Source organism: Bos indicus, chromosome 16 (genome assembly GCF_029378745.1).
Source record: "Bos indicus isolate NIAB-ARS_2022 breed Sahiwal x Tharparkar chromosome 16, NIAB-ARS_B.indTharparkar_mat_pri_1.0, whole genome shotgun sequence".
In the NCBI taxonomy this organism is placed as follows: domain Eukaryota; kingdom Metazoa; phylum Chordata; class Mammalia; order Artiodactyla; family Bovidae; genus Bos; species Bos indicus.
The window spans coordinates 63,031,945-63,048,820 of record NC_091775.1 but is presented as its reverse complement, the minus strand read 5'-3'; positions in this window follow the sequence as shown (position 1 = coordinate 63,048,820).

The window sequence follows — 16,876 nt, the reverse complement described above, 5'->3', positions numbered from 1 at the left end:
CCACCAATCTCCCAGGGGATACCAGTCCATGGCTCAGAGGCTGGGGACCCCTGCTCTACCCCACGTTTCAGCTGCCAACTCAGCCCCTCCCCTTCTCAGCCTTGCCCACTGCAGGCAGAAATCCAAGGGCTGCCACCCACAGGTCTGTGACATTGAGGACTTTGAGCGCAGGTGTGGTGCCTCTGGCCCTCTCTCGGTTTGCATGAAAAACTTTCCAGGGCTTTCCTGCTGAACCCCAGCACTAAAAGCTAAACCCTGAAAAGCAACCAGCATCTGGCTGCCTCCTTCGCAGAGGCCCATCACATCCATCATCTGGGCAGGAGAAGAGCTTCCTGCAGCCCACAACAGCATCCCGCAATTTCCCTGCAGAGTCCATGTCAAACTGAGCTCCTGGCTTCCGTTCATTCATCAAAGCAAAGAACATGGCAATGATCTGAATGCAGACAAGAGCAAAACTCCCAGCAGCAACCTTTCTGTTCTCAGATTTAGAGCAGAATGAAATTCCATGACAGCATCCCCCTACCCCACAGAGATTCTGAGATGACTCAGGCCACAGTCGAGGGTGCACAGGCCCTAGAATTCAGAGATAGTTGAACACCTTGTGCCTGCAGACAGGACCTGCGTCAGTTTCAGAGTCCTTCTGCTCACAGGGATGGAGTGAAGGGAGCAAAAACAGCTCCTAACCCTAGCCCTGGTATTTGGGACTTTTTCCTTCCTTGTCTTGTGCCCATCCCCAGAAAAATTCCCTGGTCCTAGACCCCATTCCTTCAGATTTCTGGTCCATGCTGGGTGGCCCTCCTGTGCTTACCAGTCTGCTCCTTCCAGCAGATGGTGATCCAGGGCGGCACCATGCCCACAAAGGCAGCACTGGCATTTCAGTGAGAACTGAAGATTGTGCTTCAAAGTAGACCAATATCCCAAAAGAAGCTGTAGGCTAGTAGGGGTTGTGGTTAGGGACATAAAACTGCTCCCTTCCCCCCAGGAAGGCCCTTAAAATCATACTCCCAGGTCCTTCTGGAGCCACAAGACATGACCCCCTAAAGGACATTCTCAGCAATGGTATTCTGAGACTATCCCAGGCAATGGAAAAGGGACAGTATTTGGGACATACACAAATATACACCAACAAAGCAGAGGTTTCCACCCCCTAGGATGCCAAGGTCTCCAATTAAACTGACTCCTGGTTGTTCCCTTGAATAGAGAAGCAAATCAGAATCTTTGTGAGGGACTCCTCCCTTTCCCCAGACACTCACCATCCTATGGTGATCCCCTCCACCACCCCCCAACTCCACCCTACCCCAACACTCTCTCTGGCCTACAGGTGCCTGAACTCTTCCTGGGGAGGCTGCCAAAGGGGAGGGCGGCAGGGTGCTGAGCACTGGCCAGGGAAAGAGTTCTCAGGTCTTAGCAGGACTCCTCTTGCCAAAGATGGGAAAAGAAAAATGGGACCAGAGCTGATTCCAGGCTGCCCAAGAGCTGGGATATCATCGTCTTTCTCAGCAACCATAGCGAGCCCCCACCTGCTCACTCCCCAGGCTCCTGGTAGGAGCCAACAAAACAGATCTGTCTTCATAAATCCAGGCCCTCTCACTGACACATCTCATCTTTTAAAAAGACCGAGACAGACGAAACTCCCCGGTCTCTTCTTGGATCTCAGTGACAGATTTTTCTGATTCACCTCATTACCTCCTCCTACAGGGGCCCATTCATTTCCACCTCATTTTCCTCCCAGTTCTCATTCCTGTCCCCATCCCAGCATATCCTGATTTGGAGGGGGGGAGGGGGTGTTGTCTAATTTCACCCAGCTTTCAGCCTTCCAGACATGGCCTCACTCCCTCAGCACTTCTCTCTGGATTAATATAGGTTCTTTTTCCTGCCCCTCTCCTCGAGATGGAAAGCCCTGGAAATATTTCAATCTAGCATCTCAGGAAGAAACAAATCACGAGGCAAAGGTGTAAGAGGAGGCTGACCTCTGGGCTTTGATTGAGAAGTAATGGGAGACAAAACTTCTCACTCTGGCCCGGAACTCTTTCTGCTTCAGTTTGCTCTGTCGGTGGCCTTTGCAAAGATCTTAGACCCCACCATTCACATCTCTAAGTCCCCCACAGCATCTAGCAGAGCAGCAGCACGGAGCACACGTTCAATAAATAATTGATGAATGGACTCCCTATAAAGTTTGAATCGTTCATTGAACACTGCCTAGGATCATCAATATATTTCAAAATATCAGACCCTCCGAGTTAGAAAGAACTTATAGGGGTCATCAGGTCATCAAATTCACCTCCCACCCAGCACAAGAATATGCACTGCAGCGTTTCTGACAGGTGACTACCTAGTTTAGATGACCATCTCCATGACCACAGATACCTAAGGCGGCCCAGCCTCTGTCATAGTTGGGATCTCCAGTTACGAGAAAACCCTTTCTACTATTTACCATGAATCTCCCCTCCCCATTGCTTCATTCCGCACCCCTTCACACAGGAACTGTTTGCAGAGTTTGTGTTCTCTGCAAGAGTGTAAATTCCCTGAGGCAGTGCCCAGAGCAGACTGGTTTGCAGATTGGTTTGCTGATTAAAGGTGGTAGAAAATTCTCTCTAGAGCACTGTGTAAGTAAGACAGAAGGAAAGGAAGCCAAGCCCCATGGTTCTGCCCATACTTTTTCCAACTCTACACAGCCAGGCCTCCATCAAGAGACAGCAACTTAAAACCAAAAGATACACAAAAGGATTCTAGGGTTGCTGGGCTCTGTTCCTGACCCTCAGCCCCATCCCAGGCCATGGAAAAATGTTATTGATGACACTTTCCCCTCAGGAGGGTATGCCTACAGAGAATGCAGGGGTGAGCTTTCCCAGACCGAGAAAAACAAAACCCTACTCCTTCTGCCCTCTGCTCAGCGTTCAGGATACTGATAACGAATCCACAAGATGGGAAGACAAACCGCAGGATAAGTTATTAAATTTCAGGAAAGCTCTCCCAAAACACAAATCGATTGTTTTCACTCTGAGGCTTCCAAAGAACAAGATGCCGCCAAGCATTTGGATATTAAGTGAACAGAGATGCAAAGATACACTATGCAAATAATAGTCACATAACAAACCTCTTTAAATGTATAACTTAATACCTCTGGTACTGGACCATAGGCCAAAAATGGACCAAAGCACTTTCTTGTCTGTGTTCCTAGGGGCTGCAATTTGGGCCTTGGCCAGAAAAAGAGTAGAGGGAATATTAGAAAGCAATATGGATAAATATTTATTTCCTGAAAGGCTGAGTTTTAAAGTTAGTGGGTGAAAGGGACCAGGTAGGGGTAATAATAAAGAGTGAGATTAGGCAGAATTAAGAGATGGACCTTTATAAACTATAAATCCCATTAAATGTGAAGTATTACAGACTATAAGAGTAGATTCACAAAGGTCCTCATAAAAGTTTTCTTAGAGGAGGTATAGTTCTATCCTGGGGCTTTTTATAGGGGGGAAAAGTTGTTTTTTCTTTTAAAGCTGACTTTGTTGAACAGAAAAGAAACAAAAGGAAATGGATACACAAAAAATGTAAGTTTTTAGAATCTGCGGCATACATTGAACTCTGCCCACCTCTCTTTAATATGTCCCTGAAAGCTTCTGACAATCCCCTTCAGGTTCAGGCAGGCAACCACCCCCCCTGGGGTTCTGGGATGACCTTGGGCTTGACTTTGGAGAGCTAAAAATGAAAGGAGTTAAAACAATGCAAAGCCCTCCCACCGGATTCCACCTTCTTCTGTTGGCCACTTCCTTCCTTCCCTCCTTTTTCCTTCCCTTCCTGCACAAGCTACTCTGCCCCACCTTCCTTCCTGGGGAGGAGGACCTGCCCTTTCCTCTTCTATCCATGGTGCCAAAGGATGAACAATGTGATGTTGGGGGGTGGGGTGGGGCATGGACCTGGGTGAGGGAGTCTAGAGGTGGGAAGAGGCAGATGCTGTATGACCTGAAGCAAAGAGTGAGCAAGCAGAGACAGTTTACTCCTCCAGTTGCATTTCATGGGTCTTTGGTCAGTTCTCAGAAGTTTCCTTTACCTAAGCTTACAATCAAAGAGACGGGTAATGGTGACGGCAGCAGAATTCCCAAAAGCCCACCAGAATGTCACCTACACTACCCAAACAATGAGATTTCAGGGTCACAGAAAAAGGGTGGTGTCAGCAAAAGCTGAGTGGGGTTAGAATTGATGCCTTCGAACTGTGGTGCTGGAGAAGACTCTTTTGAATCCCTTGGACAGCAAGGAGATCAAACCAGTCAATCTAAAGGAAACCAACCCTTGAATACTAATTGGAAAGAGTGATGCTGAAGCTCAAGCTCCAATACTTTGGCCACCTGATGCGAAGAGTACACTCACTGGAAAAGACCCAGATACTGGGAAAGATTGAGTAAAAGGGGACGGAGGACAGAGGATCAGACGGTTGCATGGCATCACCGACTCAATGGACATGAGTTTGAGCAAGCTCCGGGAGATGGTGAAGGACAGGGAAGCCTGGCATGCTGCAGTCTATGGGGTCACAACGAGTCAGACAGGACTGAGCGACTGAACAACAGCAGCGAGAAACAAAAGAAAGCTCAATCTAGGTAGCCATTTGCAGTCTCCCTTCTGCTGTCCACAGTCCTCCGAGAGAAAAAGGTGGAAAGGAAACTGGGAAAGAGGCAGAGATGTCAAGAGGGTTTCGGGAAGTCTTCAAAAGGCTGAGAACAGAAAGTAGCTTGTGTTAGGTAGGGGAGCCAGCGGCTAACAGAAAAGGTAAGACAGAGCAGTCGCGAAACAAAAGCGTTAAACCAGCAAAGGATGACAGCGTGGGGGAGGGGCAAGGTCAAATGGAGTCGTTTTTTAAGGCAAAGCTCTGGGGTGAGGGCCAAACTTGAGCTGGCGAGCACAAAAGAGAAGGCACTCCGGGAGGCGGCTGTGAGAGGTGGAACGAGTCAGAGATGACGATGAGAATGGAAAGAAATCAAAGGGTCCGTCGAGTGAAGGGGGGCACGAAGGAAACGCGCCTGGGAGGGCCCCGCTTTGTTAGGCGAGGGCGGCGGCGGGGGCTGCACGTGCAGCCGGGAGCGCCCGGGGCCGCGGGGCTCCACGCCGGGGAGCGCCCGGGGGGAGGCGCGACGCGCGGGGGGCGGCCCTCCAGTTACCCGGGCCTCTTGCCCGCGGGCCCCGCGCTACAAAAGGGGCGCATTATCAAGTCCTAGGCCGCAGCAGATTGCGGCTGTCCTGCCATACCCTCGCACCCTGGCACCGCGCCACTGGCACCACCCGGGGGTTGGAAATAGCTGCGCCGTTCCCATGGCGACCAGGCAGCGACTCCCGCCGCTCGCCCCAGGCAGGTCCCGCCCCGCCCGCTGCGCAGGTCCGCCGGCCAGCGCCAAAGCAGCCTCCCTCCCACCTGGGCGCGCCCCGCCCCCGTAACCTTGGCAACTGTGGCCGCGGCCGGCGGTTGCGGGGGGCACGACTCAGAGGACACCGCCCGGCCGGGTCCCGCCCTCCCGCCAGCTGCGCAGCGGGCGGGGGCCAGACCAACTCTCGGGCGGGGCCCCCGAAAGGCTGGGCCGCAGGCGCCACGGGAGCCGGCGCAGGAAGCCTTCCCTCCCGGCCGCCGGCCTGCCCGGAAAGGCGGGGCAGGGGAGGAAGCTTCGCAGCGGCCGAGGCTGCGGTAGTACTACGCGGCTCGCGTTGTCTCTTCGAAGCCTCCCCCGACCCCGCCTGACCTCCAGCCCCTCGAAAGCCTCCCGAACCTCCCCGCCCTTCCTCCGGCGATGGGTGGAGGCTTTGGCCGAGGGTCCCCGGCCTGCGCGGCCAGGTGAATGGGGAGGCCGGGAAAATAAAGCTCTCTCTCCTGCCCGACCGCCTGTAAGAACGGGGAAGCGTAGGCCGAGGGGTCTGGGCTGGAGGGGGAATCGCCGTCGGGCGCCGGGGTCGTCCGTTCCAGGGAGCCCTCCCAAAGTGCATTGCACTTGTGAAAAGTCCCTCTAGGTCCTGGATGGGATCGACGCCCCCACCCCGCCCCTCCCAGAGGAAGATTACCACGGTGCGTCACCCTCCAGCTTTTGTTTGTTGATGTGGTGTGCTAAAGTATTGCGGATCCTCAAGTGTCTCAGCTTCCAGGTGATTGGCTCAGAATTGAGACTGACCGACCAAATCGGGTAGGGTGGGGGGAGAAAGTGAAAGTAGCTTAGTAGTGTCGGACTCTGCGACCCCCTGGACTGTATCCGTGTAATTCTGCAGGCCAGAATACGGGAGTGGGTAACCTTTCCCTTCTCCAGGGGATCTTCCCAACCCAGGGGGAGAAAGGGGCAGACCAAAGAATGTTCCTTCCGCCATCCCTCTTCAGGGGCGCAGCCTACCCCTGACTTCTTGGAAGGCGAACTCCTGCAGGGTAGAGACCTTGGCACTTAAAAGATTCTGAACAAAACGTTTAGTGAAGGGATATGATTAAAACCAGGTAGTGCTTACCTCATTCAGTTGTCCCGGGTGGGCAGGGCATCCGACGGGAATATACTTAAAGCATTCAAGGTTCGTTGAAATTTGGTCCCATATCAAAGGAACCTAATACAATAATTAATACTCTGCATTTGTAAAATCTTTTCCTCTTAAGAATGTTACCTCATTCCATATATATTTGCTGCTTCAAATTCCATAAAATTCCAAAGCAGAAGAAAGGATTCATATGGGGCAAATAAGTTTCCAGCTCTCCATGATCAGAGTGGAGCATGTAGAGTTGGCTTGGCTAGTTCTAAGAGCCCTAAGTTCTTTTTGAAGTGGTCTAGTGGGGTTACTTTAGTATGGTGGAAAGAGTTTGGGGATGTAAGTCAAAGGACCTAGGCATGAGACTTTCTGGGCCATTTAGGTGTAAATTTCCTCATCTGAGAAATGATTGTTGTGAAGATGAGATAATGTATAAAGTATTCTTCATAAGCCATAGGATATGCCACACAAGTTCTTTGGTTACTGGGACACCTATAAACTGATATACAAGTCATAATTCATATACTGTAGCTGCAAAATGCTTTCCCATTAACTTTAATGGTTATTTCCCCAGATATACTATAAGACACAGACAATCTCTTTTCCAGGCACCTCTGAATGGGGGAAGAAATTCAGTTATTTTTCCAGGGCCACTCCTCCTGTGTCCTTGGCTCAAATTGGCATCAAAACATCAGATGATTTCCTTTTTACTTCTTAGCCTATAAGATGGCTTCAACTACCACACAACCCCAGTGTAGACACCAAAACCCAAGCCCAGAAGAGCAGCCCCAATAAGAGACAGAAGTTATAAAAAGAATAAATGTTGACACAAGACCAGAAAGACAATCTGTTGTCCAGAGAACAAGAGGAAAGGGTCTGTGGACTCAGAGAGATGCCAGATCTGCAAGCTGGGGTGCCTAGGGGCGGGACTGAAGGGAGCTCTGTGTGCTCTTGAATCTCCTTTAATATTACTATGAACTGAATTGTGTTCCCAGCTCTTCCCTTGTGCATGTTGATGCCCTAACTCCCAATGTGACTGCAGGAGATAGGGTCTTTAGGAGGTAATTAAAATTAAGTGAGTGCACAAGGATTGTGGCTTTATAAGAAGAGGGAGAAGAGATTGCCCCATAACTATCACAGGTGTGTATACAATGAGAAAGCAACCATCTGCAAGCCAGGAAGAGAGCCCTCACTAGAACCCAACCATGCTGGCACACTAATCTCAGACTTCCATCCTCCAAAAGTACGAGAAAATAAATTTCTGTTGTGTAAGCCACCCAGTCTGCGACATTTTGTTACGGCAGCCTGAGCAGACTAAGACAAATATGTCTTGCTTGGAGCCGAGCACCCTTCCTACCACCTCTACCACCTGGCGTTTTGTTCAGCACTTCCACAGTTGTCTCATTTTTAATTCCTCACTGTGTGAGTTGGAATTGGCAGGATTTATTTTTAAATGAAAGAGCTAAAACTCAGAATGATTAAGTGACTGTGCTGAAAGTCACACAGACTGTGAATGGGCCAACCCAAAACTTAAGTCTCCCCAGTCGATAGCTAGTCAACTAATGCTAAGTACTTCCCATGTGCTTGATTCTGATGTGGATATTAGGACTAGAAAGATGATTTGTGATTTAGAGATGGGAAGGGCACAGTCTGGTCAGAAAGAGAAACACGTGAACAAACCATTACAGCAAGGAGGACTGTCTACAAGAATAATTGGCCCAGTAGGTTTGTGGGGAAAGCATTCCAGGCAGAGGAATCCTGGGAAAACATGGCTTCTCGGGGAGCTACAGTCTGCTGAGAGCTAAGCACACTGGAGGGAAGAAAGAGGCAGAGATGGTCCACATGCCATTGGAGATACTGTTCCTCTTCCTCCTGCCCAAGGACTCTGATTGCCTCCCCAGTTCAGTTCAGTTCAGTTCAGTCGCTCAGTTGTGTCCAACTCTTTGCAACCCCATGAATCGCAGCACACCAGGCCTCGTATGCATCACCAACTCCTGGAGTTCACTCAGACTCACGTCCATCAAGTCGGTGATGCCATCCAGCCATCTCATCCTCTGTCGTCCCCTTCTCCTCTTGCCCCCAATCCCTCCCAGCATCAGAGTCTTTTCCAATGAGTCAACTCTTCGCATGAGGTGGCTAAAGTACTGGAGTTTCAGCTTTAGCATCATTCCTTCCAAAGAAATCCCAGGGCTGAGCTCCTTCAGAATGGACTGGTTGGATCTCCTTGCAGTCCAAGGGACTCTCAAGAGTCTTCTCCAACACCACAGTTCAAAAGCATCAATTCTTCGGCGCTCAGCTTTCTTCACAGTCCAACTCTCACATCCATACATGACCACTGGAAAAACCATAGCCTGGACTAGACAGACCTTTCTTGGCAAAGTAATGTCTCTGCTTTTCAATATGCTGTCTAGGTTGGTCATACTTTTCTTCCAAGGAGTAAGCATCTTTTCATTTCATGGCTGCAGTCACCATCCGCAGTGATTTTGGAGCCCCCCAAAATAAAGTCAGCCACTGTTTCCACTGTTTCCCCATCTATTTCCCATGAAGTGATGGGACTGGATGCCATGATCTTAGTTTTCTGAATGTTGAGTTTTAAGCCAACTTTTTCACTCTCCTCTTTCACCTTCATCAAGAGGCTTTTTAGTTCCTCTTCACTTTCTGCCATAAGGGTGGTATCATCTGCATATCTGAGGTTATTGATATTTCTCCCAGCAATCTTGATTCCAGCTTGTGCTTCTTGCAGCCCAGCGTTTCAAGTGGGCCTTAGAAAGCATCACTACGAACAAAGCTAGTGGAGGTGATAGAATTCCAGTTGAGCTATTTCAAATCCTGAAAGATGATGCTGTTAAAGTGCTGCACTCAGTATGCCAGCAAATTTGGAAAACTCAGCAGTGGCCACAGGACTGGAAAAGGTCAGTTTTTATTCCAGTCCCGAAGAAAGGCAATGCCAAAGAATGCTCAAACTACCGCACAATTGCACTCATCTCACACGCTAGTAAAATAATGCTCAAAATTCTCCAAGCCAGGCTTCAGCAATATGTGAACCGTGAACTTCCAGTTGTTCAAGCTGGTTTTAGAAAAGGCAGAGGAACCAGAGACCAAATTGTCAACATCCGCTGGATCATGGAAAAAGCAAGAGAGTTCCAGAAAAACATCTATTTCTGCTTTATTGACTATGCCAAAGCCTTTGACTGTGTGGATCACAATAAACTGTGGAAAATTCTGAAAGAGATGGGAATACCAGACCACCTGACCTGCCTCTTGAGAAACCTATATGCAGGTCAGGAAGCAACAGTTAGAACTGGACATGGAACAACAAGACTGGTTCCAAATAGGAAAAGGAGTACGTCAAGGCTGTATATTGTCACCCTGACTCCCTAGATCAGATCAGATCAGATCACTCGCTCAGTCGTGTCTGACTCTTTGCGACCCCATGAATCACAGCACGCCAGGCCTCCCTGTCCATCACCAACTCCGGGAGTTCACCCAGACTCACGTCCATCAAGTCAGTGATGCCATCTAGCCATCTCATCCTCTGTCGTCCCCTTCTCCTCTTGCCCCCAATCCCTCCCAGCATCAGAGTCTTTTCCAATGAGTCAACTCTTCGCATGAGGTGGCTAAAGTACTGGAGTTTCAGCTTTAGCATCATTCCTTCCAAAGAAATCCCAGGGCTGAGCTCCTTCAGAATGGACTGGTTGGATCTCCTTGCAGTCCAAGGGACTCTCAAGAGTCTTCTCCAACACCACAGTTCAAAAGCATCAATTCTTCAGCGCTCAGCCTTCTTCACAGTCCAACTCTCACATCCATACATGACCACTGGAAAAACCATAGCCCTGACCAGACGAACATTTGTTGGCAAAGTAATGTCTCTGCTTTTGAATATGCTATCTAGGTTGGTCATAACTTTCCTTCCAAGGAGTAAGCATCTTTTCATTTCATGGCTGCAGTCACCATCTGCAGTGATTTTGGAGCCCAGAAAAATAAAGTCTGACACTGTTTCCCCATCTATTTCCCATGAAGTGATGGGACCGGATGCCATGATCTTCGTTTTCTGAATGTTGAGCTTTTTTTTTTTTTTTTTTGAATGTTGAGCTTTAAGCCAACTTTTTCACTCTCCACTTTCACTTTCATCAAGAGGCTTTTTAGTTCCTCTTCACTTTCTGCCATAAGGGTGGTGTCATCTGCATATCTGAGGTTATTGATATTTCTCCCGGCAATCTTGATTCCAGCTTGTGTTTCTTCCAGTCCAGCGTTTCTCATGATATACTCTGCATATAAGTTAAATAAGCAGGGTGACAATAAACAGCCTTGACGGACTCCTTTTCCTATTTGGAACCAGTCTTGTTGTTCCATGTCCAGTTCTAACTGTTGCTTCCTGACCTGCATACAGATTTCTCAAGAGGCAGATCAGGTGGTCTGGTATTCCCATCTCTTTCAGAATTTTCCACAGTTTATTGTGATCCACACAGTCAAAGGCTTTGGCATAGTCAATAAAGCAGAAATAGATGTTTTTCTGGAACTCTCTTGCTTTTTCCATGATCCAGCAGATATTGGCAATTTGATCTCTGGTTCCTCTTCTTTTTCTAAAACCAGCTTGAACATCAGGAAGTTCACGGTTCACGTATGCTGAAGCCTGGCTTGGAGAATTTTGAGCATTTCTTTACTAGCATGTGAGATGAGTGCAATTGTGCGGTAGTTTGAGCATTCTTTGGCATTGCCTTTCTTTGGGATTGGAATGAAAACTGACCTTTTCCAGTCCTGTGGCCACTGCTGAGTTTTCCAAATTTGCTGGCATATTGAGTGCAGCACTTTAACAGCATCATCTTTCAGGATTTGAAATAGCTCAACTGGAATTCTATCACCTCCACTAGCTTTGTTCGTAGTGATGCTTTCTAAAGCCCACTTGACTTCACATTCCAGGATGCCCTGGCCAAAGGGGAGAACCAAACATAACAGAAATCAAGGCAGTCCTTAAGGGACCTAATATCCTTAAGGAGATACAACAGTAAACTCTGCAGTTAGGTTCACATTGACATTCTATAGTAAATTAGGTTTGTTTGATTGTCTGAGCTGGGGGTCTCCTAAGGGTTAGTTTATTACAGCACTAGCCATTTTGTAAATAATCGAAAATGTGCTTTAATTAGGAAAAGACATGAATTGCATACCTATGACTTTTACCAGCAACTGTCAGTGTTCACAGAATGGCTAGCTTCCAGAGGAATAAAGTCCTAAACTAATAGAGGATCATCCCTCACAATAGAAATGCAGAATCTGTTCTGAGAGCATTAGCCCAAGTTCTTAACAGATATGAGGATTCACTGTCTACTGTTTCCTCTATGAATACAAGTTGCATGCTTGTGTTTATCACATCTTGAATCCACTCTTCCTTTCAGGGATTTATTAAATTGCAGCACTCAAACGCCATCTCTGGGGGACAAGACTGTATGTAGGTTGGGGAAGAAATGATCCCAGAAGGGCTACTTGCACTCTCCCAGAAGCCAAGTACCAGAGCTTTGCCCACCTCCCCAGGGCACTCAGGCCGCACACAGGCCAACAACCAATTTAGGGGCTGGTTCTGGGATTTCAACATCTCTCTGCCTGGGACCAAAGGAGGACTATCACCTCTGCCTCACTGGAGACCTCATTAGAACTTGAACTCTGGTCTTCGTTCTTTCCAAGCAGGTTCAGTACAGTGAGAAGTTGAGGGTAGAAGGGGGATCGGTAAACCCACAACTCCCAGAGCAGCACAAGTCCAACAGCCTCTGAGAACTGGACAGGAGTAAACAAGCAATTACCCACAAGACAGACTGGTAACTGGAGAGGTGGCTGGAAGGACTGATTCTGTTCACTGCCTGCAAGGATGGCTGCCTTCCCTCCAGCCCCCTCACCTCTTCCTAGCTTCTCAAGGCTAATTTCACCACCTTCTGCCTGCTTTCCAAGTGATAGTCCATCGCCCCAGGGCTGAGAGGCAGAAGGTTCTGTTCTGGCTACTATCTTGTTGGCCTGGCCATTGCCAGCATCACTGCTCTTTGTCTGTCCTGGGAAACGGGGAAAGAATCAGAAGGTGCTCCTACCCCTTCCCTACTCCAGTAACCCTACAGCCTTCAGAGCCTTTGGGGGAAGAGAATTTAGCAAGAAAGAGGTGACTCAGAATTTTCTTTGCAGAAACCAGAGTGGGAACCCAGCTGGGCTGCAGAAAGAATGGGGTCTGAGCAAAAGAAACCTCACATTCCTTTTTCTGTTTGGCTGTGAGCTCCCCCACTGACTACTGTTGTTAGGTCCCCATTCTTTTTTTCATTTTTTGTAGTCTGTGTGTGCATGCTCAGTCACATTGGAGCCTTTGAGACCCCATGGACTGTATCCCATGAGGCGCTTCTGTCCATGGGATTCTCCAGGCGAGAATACTGGAGTGAGTTGCCATGCCCTCCTTCAGGGGATCTTCCCGATCGAGGGACTGAACCTGCATTTCCTGTGTCTAATGCATTGAAGGCAGATTTTTCCCCTCCTCTGAACAACTGGGGAAGTCCCCATCGGTTCAGATCCTAACACTGAAAGGCCTCTACACAGATAAGATTAAGGGCCCACACTTATCTTCAAGGAATTTACAATCTGATGGGGAAGGGAGAAGGAAAGAATTTCAGGAAGTTACAAAACAAAACAAAAAACATGTACCTAAATAACAGTCAAGACAATGTCCCAGAGGTGTCTCGGGGCAGTGCCGCTGCAGCTGCTAGTCCAGTCATTTCTCACCGGAGTTATGGAACTGCTCTAACCAGCCCTGCCTCGTCCTACCTCCCGGCTTTCCTCTTCTTTCACTCTCAGTCTTTGGGAACTCAGTACAGAAATAACCTCCTCTTCCCAAGAACCCCTCCCTGATGCTCCAGTTAAGCACCCCTCATCAGTGTCCCCGAAGCCTGAATTCCAGGGAGTTTTTCATCCCCCTCCCCCGTAAACATCAAGTTCCTTGCTGTCTGTACCTAGAGCCCAGCACAGAGTAGACAATAAACATAAAAGGCTGCATGCCTGCAGAGGAGTTCACAGAGAGTATGGGAAGTCATTAGAGGCTTTTGACTCAGAGGCTGATAATATCACAAAAACTCTCTGGTAAACTGAGTAATCCATTAGTTATTCAGTGCTAGGGGGAGGGAGGCTGAGGGAAAGGGGAGAACGAATGAAGTAGTGAGGGCTGGAAGAATGACGAAGTGGGGACCGTAAAGGGGATGGAAAATGATCTTCATGGGGAGGAAGAGCTAGAAGCGTGAGCTAGATGTTTGAGCTAGATGTTTGGATATGTTGGCAAAAGGGCGAGGTGAAGCAAGGCGAGGCAAGGCGAGGTCAAGGTCTGTACCCTTGGTGCCGGAGAAGGAACTAGAGTAGAGGAAGCAGACTGCAGTCACGGGAAGGCACTGGAAGTGGCGGAAAGGGGCTGCGCAGGAACTCACGGGAGGAGATGCTGTTGTTTAGTCCCTAAGTCGTGTCTGACTCTTTGCGACCCCATGTACTGTAGCCTGCCAGGCTTCTCTGTCTATGGGATTCTCCAGGCAAGAATAGAGTGGGTTGCCATTTCCTTCTCTAGGGGCTCTTCTTGACCCACGGATGGAACTTGTGTCTCTGGCATTACAGACAGATTCTTTATCGCTCCGCCACCAGGGCTTCCCTGAGAGGAGATGATCTGTTTGTTTTTAGAAATAGCTTCATCTAATGAGGACAGAGAGCAGACCCACTGGAGGAATTCTGAGCTCTGCGTTGATTTTGTCTCTCAATGATGTAAGCGTGGAAAGCCTAGCAAGCTAGGGTCTTACCTTGACCTGTCAAAACTTGTGATGAAGATCCAGGAATAAGGTTCCTCTAGTCCTCCAGCTTTGGTAGAAAACGCAACCCCCCACCCCTATCCAGTAGAGCTATTCATTCTTTTCCATTTTCTCTGTGTTCCAGAGGACTTTGCTGGGGCATAATGCAGCTCTCCATCTGGACAGGGCTGTGTTTGATCAAATACACTGCAGCTCTCAGTTCATTACCTTTTCCTCCTTCTCACATTCTTCCTGTTTTCTGACTCTTGTTTTCGTCTTGTGTCTCTTGACATCATCACAGATATCTGTCACTCCTGCCTTCAACAGCTGTCCACCCCTCTCTCCTCTCCCATCTCCTTAAACCTCTCATCAGTTGCTTTAAGACACCTAAAACTGCTCAACTTCCCTCCCTCTTCTCAGCATCCAGAACCTCATTGTTGGACATGTCTCAACCTGTTCTTGGTCTCAGACGAATCCTCTGTAACACCGAGAATGACAGATGAGGTCAGACGTTCTTGGGAGGGGAGGAAAAGCAAAGTTCTTACCCAGGAACCCATGCTCATTCAAAACTAGCTTTCCAAATGAGAGCGTACTATGTGTGTGTGTATGTTTTCTGCTGACAAAACATCCAGTCCTGCTTTCCTCAGAGCACATGCATGTATTCTGATGCTTTAAACTCCTCATATCTAAAGAGGACAAAACATCAGAAATATATATCTTTCGATTAGCAGCTGGCAGTGCTAGGGTTTCAGGGAGTGATCCTTTATCCTCCGGGATCCTCTCGCCCTTTGTTACCTTGCCAACTGGTATACTGGGGCTGGAGCTGCAAGAGTCTTCATGAGCCGAGAGTGAGGAAGAGAATGCAGGGCGGCTGATATTAACAAGGTCCCTGGAGTGATTTATGAGCTTCTCCAGTCTCCTTTTATTTGACAGGAGAAGGAAAAGAAAGTGTTTATTCCTTCTGATAAGAGACCCTTACTTAGTAGCTTATGTATTCAAAACCCATTCATCTCAATATAGCTGTTTCAGTGCCCACTGGCTCTGTCTTAAGACACACGCACACCCTTTCAATCGACCCAGCATCCTCTCTAGCCATTATCTTGGTTCTCTTTTGCCTTTTATGTCAAATTTCTTGAGGAGGAAGCTACAGCTGGAGCCTCCACAGCCTCTCCACTCTCTTTATAATCAAAATTTCTGTCCCATCTTCTGCCTGAATCTCTCTCAAAATTCACCAAGAACCATGTTTAGTTCAGTGGTCCCAGTTTCCTTAACTTTTATGTTGCCCATCTCTCTGAGCACAAGCCTGACTCCCACCTCTCCACCAACCATGGTCCTGCCAACAGTACCCTCTTCCTACTCCAGCCCTACCTTCATGCTTCCCCTTCACTAGGTCCCTTCTCTCCTGCCTGCAGTTTCTTCCTGCTCTCAGCTTTAAGGACCATCTCTAAACCTGGCCTTGCTCCTCCTGGGAAGCAGCATATGAAAAGGCCCAGAAGCTTGCGGCTAGTCCCATGTGGAGGAAGGAGTGTGTGAAGGAAGGAATGACTAGAGGGAACTAGACTTGGGTGACCTCAAGTTGAGAAGTTCACGCTAGACAGCCCCTCCCCCCCCCCCCCCCCCCAGCCACGACCCTTCCCTCCAGATCACTGGAAATAACTTTTTTTTAAAATTGGAGTAGAGGTGATTAACAATACTGTGATAGTTAACAGGTGGATAGCAAAGGGACTCAGTTATACAGATACATGTATCCATTCTTCTCCAAACTCCCTTCCCATTTTTCCTTTCTTCCCTGGAAAGAACTCTGTATTTAATGTTCATGCAGGTCACCTAGGAATCTTGTTAAAAGCAGATGCAGTAGGTCTGGGGTGGGACCTGAGATTCTGCATGTCTGGTAGGCCCCCAGATGACCCAAGCTACTGGGTCAAAGACCATACTTTGAGGAGCAAGGGGCTAGATCACACTTAGCTATTGTCAGATTTTCTGGGGAGGGGCGGTAGTTTCTCTGTTGTTTTTGCATCTCATCTGGAGTGTAACCCACCCTACACGAGGGCCAGGATCCTGCTGTTTGCACTTCTGTATTTCCTATTGATGAGTTTCTCCTCGATGTTCCCGTAAATACTTAATTGATGGGACCCAGGGCTGAGTTGTTTATATCTTCGGACTTTGCTTTACAAACTAATTTATCTTTAAATCACAATTGTGAGGCAAGTAGATACTTTTTTTTAAAGCTATAAATAGAAACTGAGAAAGATGAATGACTCTCCAAGTAGTGAGTCACATTTTCATCAGATTCTGACCTACAAGTCCCTGGCTCAGAGGGATCCCAGTCCAGGGGTGAATTCCAGCACGGCCTCTGCTTGTGTTCTCACCTGGTCACTCTCTGGACCTTGTTTCCTTTTTCCTGACAAGTAGGAGACCATTCCTGTCCGCCCTCCCCTCACAGAGGAGCTCAGGAGCTTTAAGAAGCGGCCAACTTCATGTTAGGCTGAGGCCAGATGCCTCATGCTGAGGTGACTAAAAGGTTGGGAAGCAGACAGCTGGGCCAGCCCACGCGCCGGAATCTCCCACACACCACATCTTTACAGCTGCCTTCCTTAGTGCAGACTAGG